Below are 16,445 nucleotides of genomic sequence, written 5' to 3'. Positions count from 1 at the left end.
GGAATCTAATTCGTTTTTAAATCAAAGATGTGTTTTATAAGTCAAAATGTTGAATTCATGGCATTTTCTTTTATTAAATCAGCTTAAATCTTGATCACAAAAGAGAATAATCATGTTAATTTATCTCCACATTCCTTGTAGCGTAACTATTCGATGGGAATTGAATAAATGACATTAATAGAAATTCATAAGAGATAAACAAATTCAGTCACTCTAAGATTTACTTTAATCTTAATTAGTATAAACACTAGCTCATCTTTCTAATACATGCCGCTAACATTGGATCGCCACAGAAAAGATGATATACAAATAAATGAATAAACATGGGTCGTCTTTCTTTGGTTAATTGATCAAAAAAGAAGTTTATCTTCTGTGCAGAGACACACATCCAGGCGACAAGAAAAACCAAAGAAGAATCTCACGGTTAAAATCACTGGGGATGAATCTGAATATTTTATTTCACTTTTACTCAAATAAATTGCTTCAAGAATGCACTTTTGCTTCAAGAATCAAAATTAAAGTTATCTACAAAAAAAACCCTAAAGAATCCCAAAAGAATCCTAAATTTTAAAAGTGTATAAAAAGAAATAAAAATTGTCCTTTTAAAGGAAAATATAGAGTTGGAGACAACTCTTCTTCGACATGGACTGTTTTGGTAAACTGATAATTCCAGTCAAAATTTTACTTTAAAAATGAATAAATTGACACAAATTGACTAAGATCAGAATTTTCCGAAACAACTATATTAACCAAAGCTACAGGATGTATAGAATGACTAGTAAATTGAGAAATAGACACTTCTCTGTTTTGAAACAAGATTCGTGGTTAGGCATATTAAATTATGGTGGGGCCGCTGATAAGCAAATACTTGTTTCGTATTGCTCTCTGCCTTTTTCCTATGAAATATGTTTGACCTCTGATCATTAATAGGCTTCAGATTGCTTTGAGTTGATGTAAGTGAACGTATTTATCTGTTATTAACTATCATAATCAACCTGTTGGGACACTATACCCTGAGCAGTTGTGTCCAGGAGTCAAGTCCACTGTACTGTTGTAGTTCAGAGTCAATTGACCTACACTGTTTGTTTCGAGAGTCAATTGAAAATAATCAATAATTTACATCTGGCTTTCTCACAAAGCTTGGTAGGCAAACATCTTTTTATAGTTGGATTTGGCTACCCATAGTTTAAGACGCTACACATAGTTATTAGCTACCCAAACCAAAGCGGCAATTGGGGTCACTAGTCTTCCTTACCAAAGTATTTCACCACATTAATGTTCAAAAACTTAATATCCCTTGTTTAGTTGTTGATAACTTTAATTGTGATATAATTTTTTCTGAATCAGCCGTATCACTTCGTGCTTCGATTTTTCGTAGTATATTGTGGTTTTTGTAATATCTAATCACCATTCATCGGTTTCCTTCCCAAACCAGCGTCGTTGAAACTAGACGTAACGCGTACATCAATGAACCAAGATATGCCAAGCTAAAGTAGTTTTCAAAGATTGGCTTGGATAGGGTTCATTTGTTCCTATATCGAGAATTCTTGATTCTATTTTGCAGACAATTCATATCCATTTCTGGCTTCTTATGAAATTTTCTTCTATTGACGAAATTGAGATACAGATTGCTCTTGATTTTTAAGACAACCTACGATTTTGACATCATTGATCAATCTTGTACATGAATATTTCAGTTTTCTAAAGAAATGAATGATATTTGAAAAATTATCCTTAAAAGCTTTGTAACCACATCAATTTTCTTTAAAATGAGCAATTAAAGCTAACTGAGGAAAAAAAGAAAACAAAAGATGCCTTATATGGAGAATATCGTGGCTCTAGCAACTTATATTGTTTTTCAAGCCAACAGATGTTTCTCGTTATTCAAGCAAAGGGACGGTCAGTTTCCTATATACAGGTTTTGAGCAAGGCGGTTCTAATAGTGTACTTCTTGTTATGATATGACACTATTTCCAGGAGCTATGGGTTTTTACATTTCTTAGTATTGGACGTGATTGTTTTTACTAGGCTGCTAGCTACCGCTGCAACCCGGATTGGACTAAGGTTTTCCGTAGTCTAAGATGTCCCAAAAAATAGCAATTCCAATTCGAAAAGTCTCCATTGACACTCAAGTCTCTAATATGTCAAAAAACACAATTCTCTGAAACTAGCTCCCATGTGAAACTTTGGTTTTCTATTTGGAAAGAGAATGATCAGCCTTGGTCAGTTGTTTTATATGATAATCAGCTCAAAATAGTTTTTCACAAGTAAGGTACCTCTTCACCATGCAGGTATTTTTATTCATATTCACTTAGATTTTCTGCTTTGCTCAGTTCAATTTGAAAATACCTTGGTCCTTCAAACACCATATCCCTGAATAATCCCAAGGCATCTATATTCCCCTAACTTGGTGAAAACCCACTTTCAAAAAAAAATTTCACACTCTAAATCCAACCTTAGGGTCCCTATTTGAATCCAAACTTGATGAATTTCTATGTTTAATTAGGGTCTCATTGTGTTCTTAAAATCCATAATAACGGCAGTTTTCCCTGAAACAGAAAGCTTTGTGTGGTATAGACAATATTGTGCACTAAATTTTATGCATGGAACCTATTTGCTCATCTTGCGCTTAAAGGAAAAGCATCTGCCCATGCAGAAATTTTTTAATAATTTACAATCCCGTCGTCTTTTTGCATTGCTAATTTCGCTCTTATTCCCGAGAAAAATAAATCGGAAATTCAGTTTTTGACCTTAAGTCCAAGAGCAATCTCTTTTGATACTTTTTGGTGGTGAACTAAAGGACAAAATATAGAGTTCGACAGTACAAGTTTGGTTTTCAATGTAAAATCTGGAGTGCTGATGTATTTGGTGTTGTAGCTCATGTCCTAATGACAGCTGAACTGACCCAAGATAGTTTGTTCTAGTAGCACACAATATTAAGCGTACATTTAACCTATTAATACACGGGACCATGCTCCTTCATATGGCAAAATGTTGCGTTCATCACTCGTTTATTCGTGCCTTGACAAAATTGTATAAATGGCATAAAGTACACTGTAAAATTATAAATTTACTAAAGTTACTTTTTTTTACTTAATCTTATCTAACACGTGCTCCACAAAATGGACAATTCGTCTTAGTAGCCGACCGATTGATCGGAATAGTTCTGCTTATGTTTAAAACAGTATACGTTGAAGTGTGTGCTTTCCTTGCACCTTCTCCTGCCTAATTTTTATTGTTAACCACAATGCACATCCTCTTGTACTCAGGGAGTAACAAACGGAACATGTATTTGTTAGGTGGATCATTCCTTTAATCGTAGCATTTCCACACAGCATATCAATAAAGGTTCAGCACAAGAGAACGTTTTCCAAACTGGGATTAGATTTGACTCTTAAAAAATACAAGGTTTTCTAGATAATTGGGGCAATCCGGGTTCAATTTTGTCTGTCCAGCTCGGAAGTTCTTAAGTATCGCCAGAGTAGAAAGGGTGGTTGTACTTTGGGGGAAACTCAACATCAAGTCACAGTCAGTGAGTAGTATCTCGCTATACGTAATGGTTTGAAAGGTGTTACACTTCACTGAACTCAAAGTTTATACGTTGTGGGCGTTAAGATTCACTATCCATAGTAAATACAGTGTGTCTATGCTCCAAACAAAGATCCGTATCAACGAGGCATTCGTCAGATCCTTTCTTGTCAGCGTCCAAGTTTTGGACGCTGAAAGCATCGGAGGTACATGATCTGAAAGTCTTTGACCATTCATGCCTTTGAAGGGCTCATCGGTGTCAGACTATCTGACAGAATGAGCAAAGCCTATCCCTGACGATCATGCTCCCAGCGCCTAGACATCAATTATCAAGGAACGCCGTCTGTGCTGGCGTGGTACATCAAACACAAATCACCTGAGACGCGGACTAAAAAAGTGCATCAGCAATAGCCTCTCCACTGGATGAAATGCCAGGGGGGGGGGGGTAACTCAACACTTGGCTCGTTTTGTGTCAAAGCTGACCTTGAAACTAAAGGTGATTTCGCTACTTTAGCCAACGATAGGAGAGAAACTGACTCGAAATTACTCAGGAATAGACCAAAGACCGTCGAAAATAAAGCTCAATTGCTGAAGAACTATTGGATGACAGGGAGGGCTCATAGCCATTATCCTGATCCAAGTTTTTACTGCCAGCCTCTCCCCGGCTGGATGAAACGCCAAGGGGACAAAGCAAAACTTGGCTTGCCTGCGTCTAAGCACGCACCTTGAACGCAAAAGGGACGGCAAAAGTTACGTTGAACGCAAAAGGGATTTTGCCACTTTTGCCAACGATAGGACAAAAACTGGCTCTTTACTTTACTCATTACTTAGGAATCTGCCCTAGACGGCAAAAGATGGAGCGCTATCGTTGATATGCTATTGAATTCAAGGAAAGGATTGCAGGCGTTGTCCTGACCCAAGTATAAATAGTAAGTAAGTCTATCCATCATTGCAAGACGGTTATAGAAAAAATCCTATTGTTAAACCTGTTGCATAACAACTAAATGAATTACCAGACATCTACACTTTCCTGGCCATAGTGAATACGATGTGTCCATGCATCATTGCACATACTTCAATATAGATTTGAACCTGAGGCTCCCAAGGATAAAGGGATGACGGCATTAACGAAATAAACTAAACTGCCAATGATTATATATGAGTCTTAGAAATACATTCAAAGTAATAGAATCTGTGCTACTGAATATTATGAATCACTTTAATATGAGAATTTAGCGGGAGCTTATTACCCTCTACACCCCCAACACCCTGAGCCCCAACACCCTCGCGGGGACCCCTGAATATTTTTCCTTCCCTCACCATTTTGTTAGTCAAATCTACGGATTCCTTTTCAATTTTGACTTTTAGTAGAAAATAAAGAGCAGTATCAAACCTAAAAACATCATAAACACGGTTTCCAGGTGGATAACAAAGTTAGCTCCTAAGGCAAAAATCTTTTTAAGTTTTGGCTCCGAAATTTTTTAAGCTTATAAATTTCTTCAACTTTTTTATACTTAGAAATATCGTCAGCTTTTTTTGTAGCTTAGAATTTTTGCTTTATTTTTCATTTCTTTAAATGAAATAGCGTACAATCATAACAAAAATATTCGGTTTTGATATTTTTGGAGTATGAAATGAAAATGTTTTTGTCAATATTCCTTTCTTATTCGCTGGTTTAACTTCAAGAAGAATGTCTAACGGTGATTTTCTAAGGCACTATTGAATATCAATTAATTCTGAAGCTCGAATCTGGATGCCCAATATGTTCTACGCATCAATCTGCGCATAGCCGTGTCCACACTTCATTGCACATATAGGATATGCTCCAGACGCTTTTACACGTCACAAACCATAGTGAACTAGACTTACGATGCCTGAGCAACGTGAAGTGTTGCGGCAACCTTTGTCCGGCTTCGCCGAATAAAGTGTTGCGAGAGCAACACTTTGATTTTGTTTCTTTGCTATCGGTTAAACGCTGAAGTTGTCAGCCTATCGAAGCTTTTAAAATGTTATGTTCAAAGAAGAACGCAATCAGTAATAACATGATCAAAGGCTATGCCTCAGCGTTGACTTTGCAGCCAGTTGAACTTTATCCTTTTCAATCGTAGACATCGTTACGGATCAAGACTTGGAACAATATCTTATATAGTGTGGTTGGTATTATAAGACTATCCGTAACTTTTCAGGGTCAAAATACCATAGATGACACTCTATTAATTATTACGAAACTCCCTCGTTGTTTTATGTTATCGTTTGCGCCCGTTGCATAAACACTTAATTCTAAGTTACAGTGAGTATGGGTAGGCTACATCAACTAGCAAAAGTTAAAAAACCCCTCTTCAATAAAGATGATTGTAGCCTAACAGACGATAGTTACTTTTAAGTCCCCTACATTTTTACCATTAGAACCAACTCGGTCTTATCATCAAATATACAGGAAACAAATAATAGGTACACCAAATACCAAAATTTGCAAACCCCTCACTGCCGAAGATGATTATGAGCTAACAGCTGACCTTTCCTTACAAGTCCCCTACATGTCTCACAATTGCTATCGGCCTATTTTTGGTTTCAGTGTGTACCCTACTACTGAAGTTGTCAACCCCTTGAAACTTTCAAACTAGTATATCTCATGAAGGAATTTTTGTATAAGAAAATGGATGACATATACTTTGATCAGCCCATCAAGAGTTATCGATTGCAGTCGAGAAAAAATTCCATCTGTCTTAGTTCAAAAGTTTTTTTTTTTGCCGTAGGCCAACTTTCTAATGTCACCACTTAGAAAGGAGCAAAGGATAAGCTCCAATTTCTTTAGCAATGAGAGAACTTTTAAAGTTTAAGATATATATCTGATAACGTTTCTCTACCTCAATCCCAAGTCCGAAAAAGCAAATGATAAACCCAGCGAAAATCACGGCAGCACTTTCGGACCCGTGGGAAAATGCCGCGATAAATAGGATAAATTTTTCTATTTATCACTCAAAGAAGATATATTGGCTGTGGGGCCGGGTAACTGCCGCATATATTTAACACTTATAGATTTTAGTCCATCTTCAATTTGAAAGTGGTGCCTGCCTGCTTTCTTGCTAGAACGGAGCTTTCCACTCGAAAGCAGAAACACGGTTTGATGAAACGAAAGCTCGGCTGCACAACTTCAGATACTCCTCTCTGACATAGGCTACATAACTCCACTTCACTTCGCACACCATAGGCTCTGGCTCGTGGACAAGCAAAAACCATCCTTTTTGGCCCCAGGCAAGAGTTTTGCGGAGCTTTCCAAAATGTAATGTCATATTCATCAATCCGGCCTGAGGTCTACACTTTCCGTAAAAACCGCACTGGTTAGACCCTTACCAGTTTCCAGGAATAAGCCGACATCAGCAGCATAGAAGGGATAAAAAAAAAAAAAAAAAAAAAAAAAAAAAAAACGGGACAAAACCAAAGTGTTGCTCTCGCAACACAATTAGTCAGGTTAGCGCATCATTGCACACAGTTTAGTGACAGCTTTTGTTTTGCTGAACTAAATCCCAGGAATGTGCTATTACATGCCCACATCCACTCCTTCTCCCTCTAGAGGGCACTGCCGATTGATGACCCTTAAAAGTATGTCTATTATAAAAATTAAGCTATACAAAATAGATCTTATGCTTAAATGAAGCTTAAATACTTCATCCAACCCCAATTTATTCAAATTTCAAACATCTTCAAATGAATTCCTGCGTTTTTAAATAAATCAATTGGCATCAGTTAAAATTCCACTCACATAAAAAGAATTACATTTCAAAACTAAAACTAGAGAAAAAGAAACTGAAAACTGAAAACCAAGATATAATGTTTTTGTTTCTTTCAAAATTCCAATAAATAGAGACCTGTCTAGTAGGAAAAACTTATAAAACAAAAGAGATTTAATATAGTAGCTTGGTAATACCTTCCCAGGGTCTGTTGTTTTTTTTATACCTAGACTCATTATCCTACTGAGAGTTTTATTTATTTATTATTTTGCTAACCTAACCACTTTTCAAAGATAATGAAAAGCAGCTCGTCTAGAATTTTACCTACAATATTACTCCTGTAAGTTATAAAATTGAACCTGAACATTTCTAGGCCTAGCTTACAAATAAGACTTAGATTACCTTTCTCCCTTAAAAGCAGGGCTTGTTCCCATCTGTTGAGTATATCCTCATACATTGATTCATAATTGGCAGATCTTTTGATATTGAGAATATTATTTAGCTCTTGCATCCTGTTGTAAGCTTCCTTTATACAAGGGCCGTAAATTTCTTTTAAATCTGTCATGAAAATAATATATATATATATATATATATATATATATATATATATATATATATATATATATATATATATAGGGGAGAATTTTTCTCAGTTTCAAGTACAATATGGAAAAATAGGCCTTAAGTTTAATGAGGAGAAATCAGATGTGATGTTGTTTAATTCTTAGCAAGGGTCTGCTTTTGATGTCAGGCTGGGTGGTGCTACTGTTCGGCTTGCCGAGCACATGGTCTATTTGGGGATCCCTATTGGTCGGTCTATGCTTGAAACGCGTCATCTTTTGCAGTCATCTGCAGAAACGGATCTCTTTAGCGTATAGCCGTGTTGTATTTTATAATCGTCAGTTTGCGGCGGATTTTGGCCCATCTTTACAATGCAATGGCACTACCCCATTATCTGTATTTAAGTCCCTTTTATGTCAAGTTCACACGCATAGGATTTTGTAAAAATCCTATAGCCAAATCCTTAAAGGTTCCAAAGAAAAGTGTTCACACGCAAAGAAGCGTCTATATGCATTGGGTAAGCACGTAATTAGTGCCGAAAATATTTCTGATAGTGGAATATTTGAAAAGTTCCAACATGGATTCGGATTCAAATATGGAAGATTTGGCGATTGGGTAGCCTAATTCAATTTGTGCAGCCAGGAATATAATTGTAAGATTACATATTGTGGTTTTCATTTGTCTTTTTATAGTCATTCCATTCAGGTTACCCTGGATCTTTTTCATTGTGACAGATTGTCGTAATACTCTGCTGAAAAAGGAAAAATATTTTAATTGCATACGATAGGAAAATTTCAGTAGGCTAATCAATTAAAAGTCCTAAACTAGCCAGGGAAGTTTTAAATCCTCTAAAAAATCACCACCTATCCTTTTTGCCCCCTTTAGCCTGTATCCAGTTCCTGATTGCCATTTAAATTTCATTTTGTTTGTAACTCATTTCTTATCCATATTACTGGAGAGTCATAGCTAAGCACTAGAGAAGTCATTGTTAAATATCGTGTGCTTAAGTATATATAGCTTGTTGCTACTTATTTTTCTCTGAGTATACAATGTATGATGTGGTATAAGCCAAAAGAACGACCTGTAGGCCTATCAAAGAAATTGTTTTAAAAAAGGGATTCTTTATAATTTACAGTATAATTATAGCGAATATATTCTACATGCAGCCTTACTCTACTTTACACTCAACCTTCCTAATATAGAAATATATTGCTGAAATTACATATTATTAAATTACAAAATATTGAAATATTTTATTGATAATAAAAATAAATATTTTATTAATAATAACAAATAATATTGAAATTACATTAATTCTTCCAATCAATCCCTCAACCCTAGATCCTGTTAATTGAAGCAACTGTGAATAAATATACATTACAGTTACCTCTTATACCTCTTATTAGTAGTATATGAGGTCAGTAGTAACTAACCTCTTATTAGGTTAGTAGTAACCATATTGTGACAAGTCAGTATGGGATTATTGACCCTAATGAAGCAATCATAGCCTAGATTGCCAAATATAACTAATATTGTTACTCATCCTTGGGCAATTATTTGAGGCAATAGGTTTTTTTTTTGTTAGATATCTATTTGTTCTTTATTTTTCTTGTGTTTGTGTATTCTTTTGTAGTGTGTTTTTTGCTTTTTTATCTTATACCCCATCTGTTTCTTTTGATAGGAAATAAATATATACATATATGCATATATACATATCAACATAAGCTGGGACCCACCATAAAACAACTTCCTGCTCTGGAGGTACTGTTGCTGATTCTCTATAACAGCTAGTTACTTCCCTTGACCATGTCCCTCCTCTATCTATGCTGCTAATAGCTGTTAGTGCAGTCTTTGAGTTTGAGCATATTAGTAGGCCAACATTAACACAATCTTTCTTTGACATACATCACTGCTTTCTTTAGTGCCATAACTAACAGTATATTTCTGATTTTTAGATTTGGATCTAAATGAGCACACATCATCCCCCAACAGTTGTCATAACTAAGGTTTTCAAAATTCCAAGAAAAACAACTTTGAAAATTTCACCTTAGCTGGAACTTACACAGTACAACCAATTCTCTTTGCAATTACATTAAAAAAGAGGGAAAAATAACTAGGAAGGTGTCCTGAATAGGATATGGAAAGGGAAAGTTTTCATTGTCAAAACTTGAAATGAAATACAGATACAACAATCTACCCTTAACAAAATTTTAGTAAACTTAGGTACAATAAAATGGTGTGGGCTGTCCATTCTTTTCACAATGAAGACAACAAACAAGCTCTGATGCAGCAATACTATTTGAAAAGTAAAAAAAAAAAACATCAGAAATGTTTATTTTTATTATAGTTTCTTTGCCAGCTGCAGTAAATTCTAGTTGACTGACTTCTTGCTATCTCAGAAAGGGGTTAAGTTATGGAAATGAAACTTTCAGGGATGGGTCTACAGGCTAAAGTATATCCTGGGAAGGTATTTTAAAGTACCCATCTCCACTCCTCCTCCCTCTAGAGAGCACTGAAATTCACCTACATGACAGGTCTATGCCTATTGAAATTTTGACAAAGCAACATTTTATCTTAATTTTCAATTACCAGTTGCTTTTTCTCTGCCTTTAGTTCTGAAAATGCAGTTCCTGTTATTTCAGTAGAATTCTGAGCCATATCAATTTTTTTTTTCAAAACTTAGGAAATGTATTTGCATATCTTTAAAACCTTATAAATTAGGACTGAGCAAAGTTGTGAAGCTGAAAACAATTTTGTTGAAATTCATTCAAGCAGAAGATCTATTTTGTAAGATTTCACTTTTAAAACACATATTTTCGATGGTCATGGCCCTCTAGAGGGAGAAGGAGTGGAGGTAGGTACTTCAAAATACCTTCCTGGGACATACTTTAGCCTGTAGGCCCATCCCTGAAAGTTTCATTTTCCTAACCTAACCCCTTTCTGAGATAGCAAGAAGTCACTCAACTAGAATTTTACCCCAGCTGCTGTTTTGCTTCAGTGGAATCCTCTGGACAGGGATCTTGCTTCCAATTGTTCACTATCCCCCTTGGACTTTTAGTACTGCTCAATCTTGGTCTCAAAATACTCCTGGTTGGGGATGAACTTCAGGAGATACTTGACATTCTTAGATTTTTGTATCAGGTTGATCAATCTTTTTGCCACAAAGTTTGGGCAAAACAAAACATTCAACAACACAGACAGCCAAAGTGTTGAGACATTTTTACCATAGTACATTCTTGTGTTATAGTAGCCTTTTGCAAGTCTCCAGAGAATCAAGTTTTAAACCAAACTCTCCTAGCATTATCCTGATGAAATGAAACTCAAGTTGTTTTACCTTTGAATACAGCACCAACAAGCACTTGTACAGTGTTGCTCGCTTTTGAAAGTCAAAGAACTTTGACTGGGTCATTTCCAGGACATTAAAAGGATGTATCTTTTTTACTTTCAGTAACTTCCTCACCAGATCTATTGGGGAAAACAAATCAAGGTGCTTTAGCCCCGACTCAATAGTGCTATGTACAACACCAACCTGCTGTATACTCAAATGACCTGGTTAACAATACTTCATCACCACTTTTTCTAAGTATGGAAATTTTCTTGGAACATCTTGGATGGCAAAGCTTATAATTGAGTTTTGGTCTAGGATACACAGGAGTCTGACAAAGTAATTAGCTGGCAGATATAAGGGTAAGTATCAATAACTTTTCCCAGTATGGCCACTAGTCCACTAGCTATTTTGTTTGCTCCACATCCAGCCTCAAACTCAGACCAAATGCAACAGTATACCTGATTGATTTTCTTTCCTGTCCTTCTTTGGAATGAAAGAATTGCCATGAGGTTGAATATAGTTATCTTCCTTTTATAGAAAAATGAATAAATATTACCCTGGGGCAGCAGAAAAACATTCCCCAGATCGAAACAAAGTAGAGGAATAGATAGGTTTGACCTGTAAACATCATGTTCAATCTTGGTCTCAATTTTCCTTTTCACATGAACCTCATACTTGCCTTTTACTTCTGGATCCATTTCAGTTCTGTTTTCTTCACATTAGACGTTTTTCCTTGCACACATCACATTGAACTGTTTTTGGAATATGAAATGACAAATTAAACTGTGATTTGAAGATCTCATGATACTTGAAGTCACTAACTCATTTTTTGCTAGTTCTCTGCAGTATTCTTGATATCTTTGATACATTTGCAAGTTCATATTAGATAATATCAAATTATACTCTATATATGTGATAAATATAATATATATTATACTCTCGGAACAAAATATTAGTCAATTCCACAAAAATGAGGTACCTGGATTCAACCAAATATTGTGCAGCTTTTGCAGATGTGAATAATGTCTGTTTGGGTCTCATTGTGAAACTTTTACCAAATCTTTTCTTCTTCAAAAGTGTACATCAACACAGTTGTAACAAAAATACCCATGTAATTTTCCCATATGAGATACAACAAAACTGCTCTTAACAAAACAGCAAAATTCAAGATACGATAAAAGATAAATCTAAAATTGAGGCACTTCTAGTTGAGATATAATAAAATGGTTGACAGAATTGGATAAAGCAAAAGATTTCACTTTAGATGGCAGTCCTTACTCCACTTCCCAGAAAAGTTGTAAATACAACAAAACTGCTCCCAGGGGATGATATTTGAATAACTTTCACAGAAATTGAAGTGATATCACTGGATTTCTATCTGACCCCATATTTTCCTAAATATCTCAGCATAATAGTATTTCTTCTTGTTTCTAGATCTTCCAGGCCACTTTCTGATAGCAGGAAGGATACTTGGGTCATTTTCCTAGCTACAAATGCAATTCTTATCATTTAATAATAATAATTAATAATTCACTGCAGGTGATAGACTCTTTAACAATGGTTTCAGCTAAAAGAATTAAGTCTTTCGATTTTGCAACAATGCCATTCCTAACTATAAATAGAGTACTGATTGAATTTGAGGACCAAATAAAGTTCCTGGTATTCACAATAGAAAAACATTGGCACTTGAATATTCAAATTGAAAACATAAAAGCAGCTTCTATTAGAAGGATCAGAATAATGGAGACATTAACAGCAGTCACATGGTGAAGCAAAGTCAACTTCTTGATTCAGTTCTACACCACATACATTACGTCATGGAATATGCAGCTGTTCAGTGTTGTAGCTTCTATTAGAAGGATCAGAATAATGAAGACATTAACAGCAGTCACATGGTGAAGCAAAGTCAACTTCTTGATTCAGTTCTACACCACATACATTACGTCATGGAATATGCAGCTGTTCAGTGTTGTAGCTTCTATTAGAAGGATCAGAATAATGAAGACATTAACAGCAGTCACATGGTGAAGCAAAGTCAACTTCTTGATTCAGTTCTACACCACATACATTACGTCATGGAATATGCAGCTGTTCAGTGTTGTAGCTTCTATTAGAAGGATCAGAATAATGAAGACATTAACAGCAGTCACATGGTGAAGCAAAGTCAACTTCTTGATTCAGTTCTACACCACATACATTACGTCATGGAATATGCAGCTGTTCAGTGTTGTAGCTTCTATTAGAAGGATCAGAATAATGAAGACATTAACAGCAGTCACATGGTGAAGCAAAGTCAACTTCTTGATTCAGTTCTACACCACATACATTACGTCATGGAATATGCAGCTGTTCAGTGTTGCAGGTTATATCATCCTGTAAATCAGTCATCCTTAAAAAGCTGAATGTGATCCGAAATACAGCAATAAGAATTGCATTTGTAGCTAGGAAAATGACCCAAGTATCCTTCCTGCTATCAGAAAATGGCCTGGAAGATCTAAAAACAAAAAGGAATACTATTATGCTTATATATTTAGGAAAATATGAGGTCAGATAGAAATCCAGTGAAATCACTTCAATTTCTTTGAAAGTTATTCTATCCCCTGGGAGCAGTTTTGTTGTATTTACAACTTTTTTGGGATGTGGAGTAAGGGATGCCATCTAAAGTGAAATCTTTTGCTTTATCCAATTCTGTCAACCATTTTATTATATCTCAACTAGAAGTGCCTCAATTTTAGATTTATCTTTTATCGAATCTTGAATTTTGCTGTTTTGTTAAGAGCAGTTTTGTTGTATCTCATATGGGAAAATTACATGGGCATTTTTGTTATAACTGTGTTGATGTACACTTTTGAAGAAGAAAAGATTTGGTAAAAGTTTCACAATGAGACCCAAACAGACATTATTCACATCTGCAAAAGCTGCACAATATTTGGTTGAATTTCAAATCCCGACCAGATCTGTCGACATTGGGGGGAGTTAAAGGGAGAAACCGGAAATCTTGGAAAACGCTTATAGTGGAGAAATTGGGATGATACTTGGTGGATGGAAATAGCAAATGTTGTATATACGTATTGACGTAACCATACTGGATCCGCTCTCTTTGGGGGAGTTAGGGGGTGGGGTTCAGTGCTGAGGCAAGTTTGGTGCTTCTGGACGTGCTAGGACGATGAAAATTAATAGGCGTGTCAGGGAGTTGCACAAATTGACTTGATAAAGTCGTTTTCCTGATTAGACCATCTGGGGGGGGGGGGCCAGAAAGGAGAGGAAAAATTAGAAAAAATGAGGTATTTATAACTTACGAGTGGGTTATCGGATCTTAATGAATTTTGATATTTAGAAGGACCTCGTGACTCAGAGCTCTTATTTTAGATTCCAAACGGCATTAAACCTCTGATTTTCCTTTTAAATCAGTCTATTGATTCTTAGAATTTTTCTAAAGGACGAGCTCTTGGCTCGTCCGGCCTCATCACAAGTGCCATATGAGCTCTTAGCTTTTGTTTAAAATTAAATTTATATGAAGAATTTCGTATTAAGCAGTTGTTGAAATAACGGCTTGGAAACGGTAGTGAGGCATGCTCTTTGGACATTTTAAAATCTATAATTGAAATAAAAAAAAAAGATTTTTTAACTGAAACTAAGGCGTGACATTAAAACTTAAAACGAACAGAAATTGTTTCGTATACGAAAAGGGCTGTACCCTCTTCAATGCCTCCCTCTTTACGCTAAAGTTTGACTTTGTCACAACTGTACTATTAAATTAACAAAACTTTAACGTAAAGAGGGAGGTGTTGAGAAGCGGAAAGTCCCTTTCATATATGGAATAATTTCTGTTCGTTTAAAGTTTTAATGTTGCTCCTTACTTTCAGTTAAAAAAGCCTGTTTTTTAAATTTAATTTCTGAAAAATCTTCATCACTTTTCCAAAATGCGCTAAAAAAGATAAAACATCAAAAAGAAAAAAATTCGACAAGAATACAACAATAAAACAATTAAAAAAAGATTACAATAGTATTCATAAAGAATAAAAGAAACTCCCTATTTAACTAATTCATCTTCTTTACGGTTAGAATACCGAACAAAGAGACTACAGGAACTCGGTATTTGCAAGTTTATCTTTGTATCAATTGCAAATAAACAAAGACCAGCAAAATTGATAACTCTATTCCCGAGTCTAGTTTTAGGTTCCGACCTTGTCACAAGTGCCATATAAGCTCTCGGCTCTTGTTTGAAAAGTTTTTTTTTTTAATTAATTACTATCAAGATTGAAAAAAAAGAATTGTAAATTGTCAAGAAAAAACAACAACAAATAAACGTCATGGATCTGCCACATTATTTCTTTGGCCTTGAACAGGAAGATGGGTTTCTACACAAATCAAGTTGTGGGTTAATTGTGTAGCTGTGGGATGAAGCTGTGGGTGTGGATTCCTGTGGGTTTTACTACAGTATGCACATCTTCTGTCTGCTTGGCACACTTATTCCTTATTGTTATGATTGATTGCCTGCGCATCTTCTACACTTGGTCAGCTTTCAATACTCCTGAGCTCCGGAACCTTTGCAGTTGAGCACATTTTTTTTTTTTTTTTTTTTTTTTTTTTATTTATTTTTTTTTTAGAGCAACGTGAAATAAACAATTTTCACTCTAAACTTCATAATACAATGAATGTCTTTTCAGTACTTGTTATTTGCATTAATTCCATGTTTTGTGCAGAATTTTGTGTAAGTGGTAAGTGAGCCTCATCTGATATAGCATATTTAGGAACGAATTGTAGTGATTTTCGTGTACCCCGTTTCTGACAACTCTAAAATGATTGGCTATTTCAGAATTTTAACACAACAGTATTTAGTCCCTGTTTCGGCCAAAACAATCGTCCTGCAATCGAAATTGGCGCTTTATGTTACTGTCCTAAATAGTTTCATTTCCATAAAAATTTTGTCTTCTTTAGTTGTGTCGCTTTCTTGCAACGGATTTGTTAACAAATACGGAGGGTGGGTACTCTAAGACCCTTACTTCTAAAAGAACTTCTTCATCATAATTATATATGTCCGCCTCTCAAAAAAATGAAAAAAAAACAAAATTATGCCTACAACCCTGGAATTGTGAAATGATGGCATAGATAAAATCTCATTATCACGGTCTGATAACGTTTCTTAACCAGCTACTCAAAAAGACTAGCCTTCAACGCCCTGTCTACGTATGGTTCGCTTAAATTGTCCACCGGAGCGCTTAGTTAGTCTTGGCTTAAAAGTAAAAATTTAGGATAACTTTAGAAGAAAGGTAAGAACTTGCAAGTTTTAGTGT

Source organism: Artemia franciscana, chromosome 1 (assembly GCF_032884065.1).
Source record: "Artemia franciscana chromosome 1, ASM3288406v1, whole genome shotgun sequence".
Lineage (NCBI taxonomy): Eukaryota > Metazoa > Arthropoda > Branchiopoda > Anostraca > Artemiidae > Artemia > Artemia franciscana.
Note: the sequence above shows the minus strand (reverse complement) of the source record.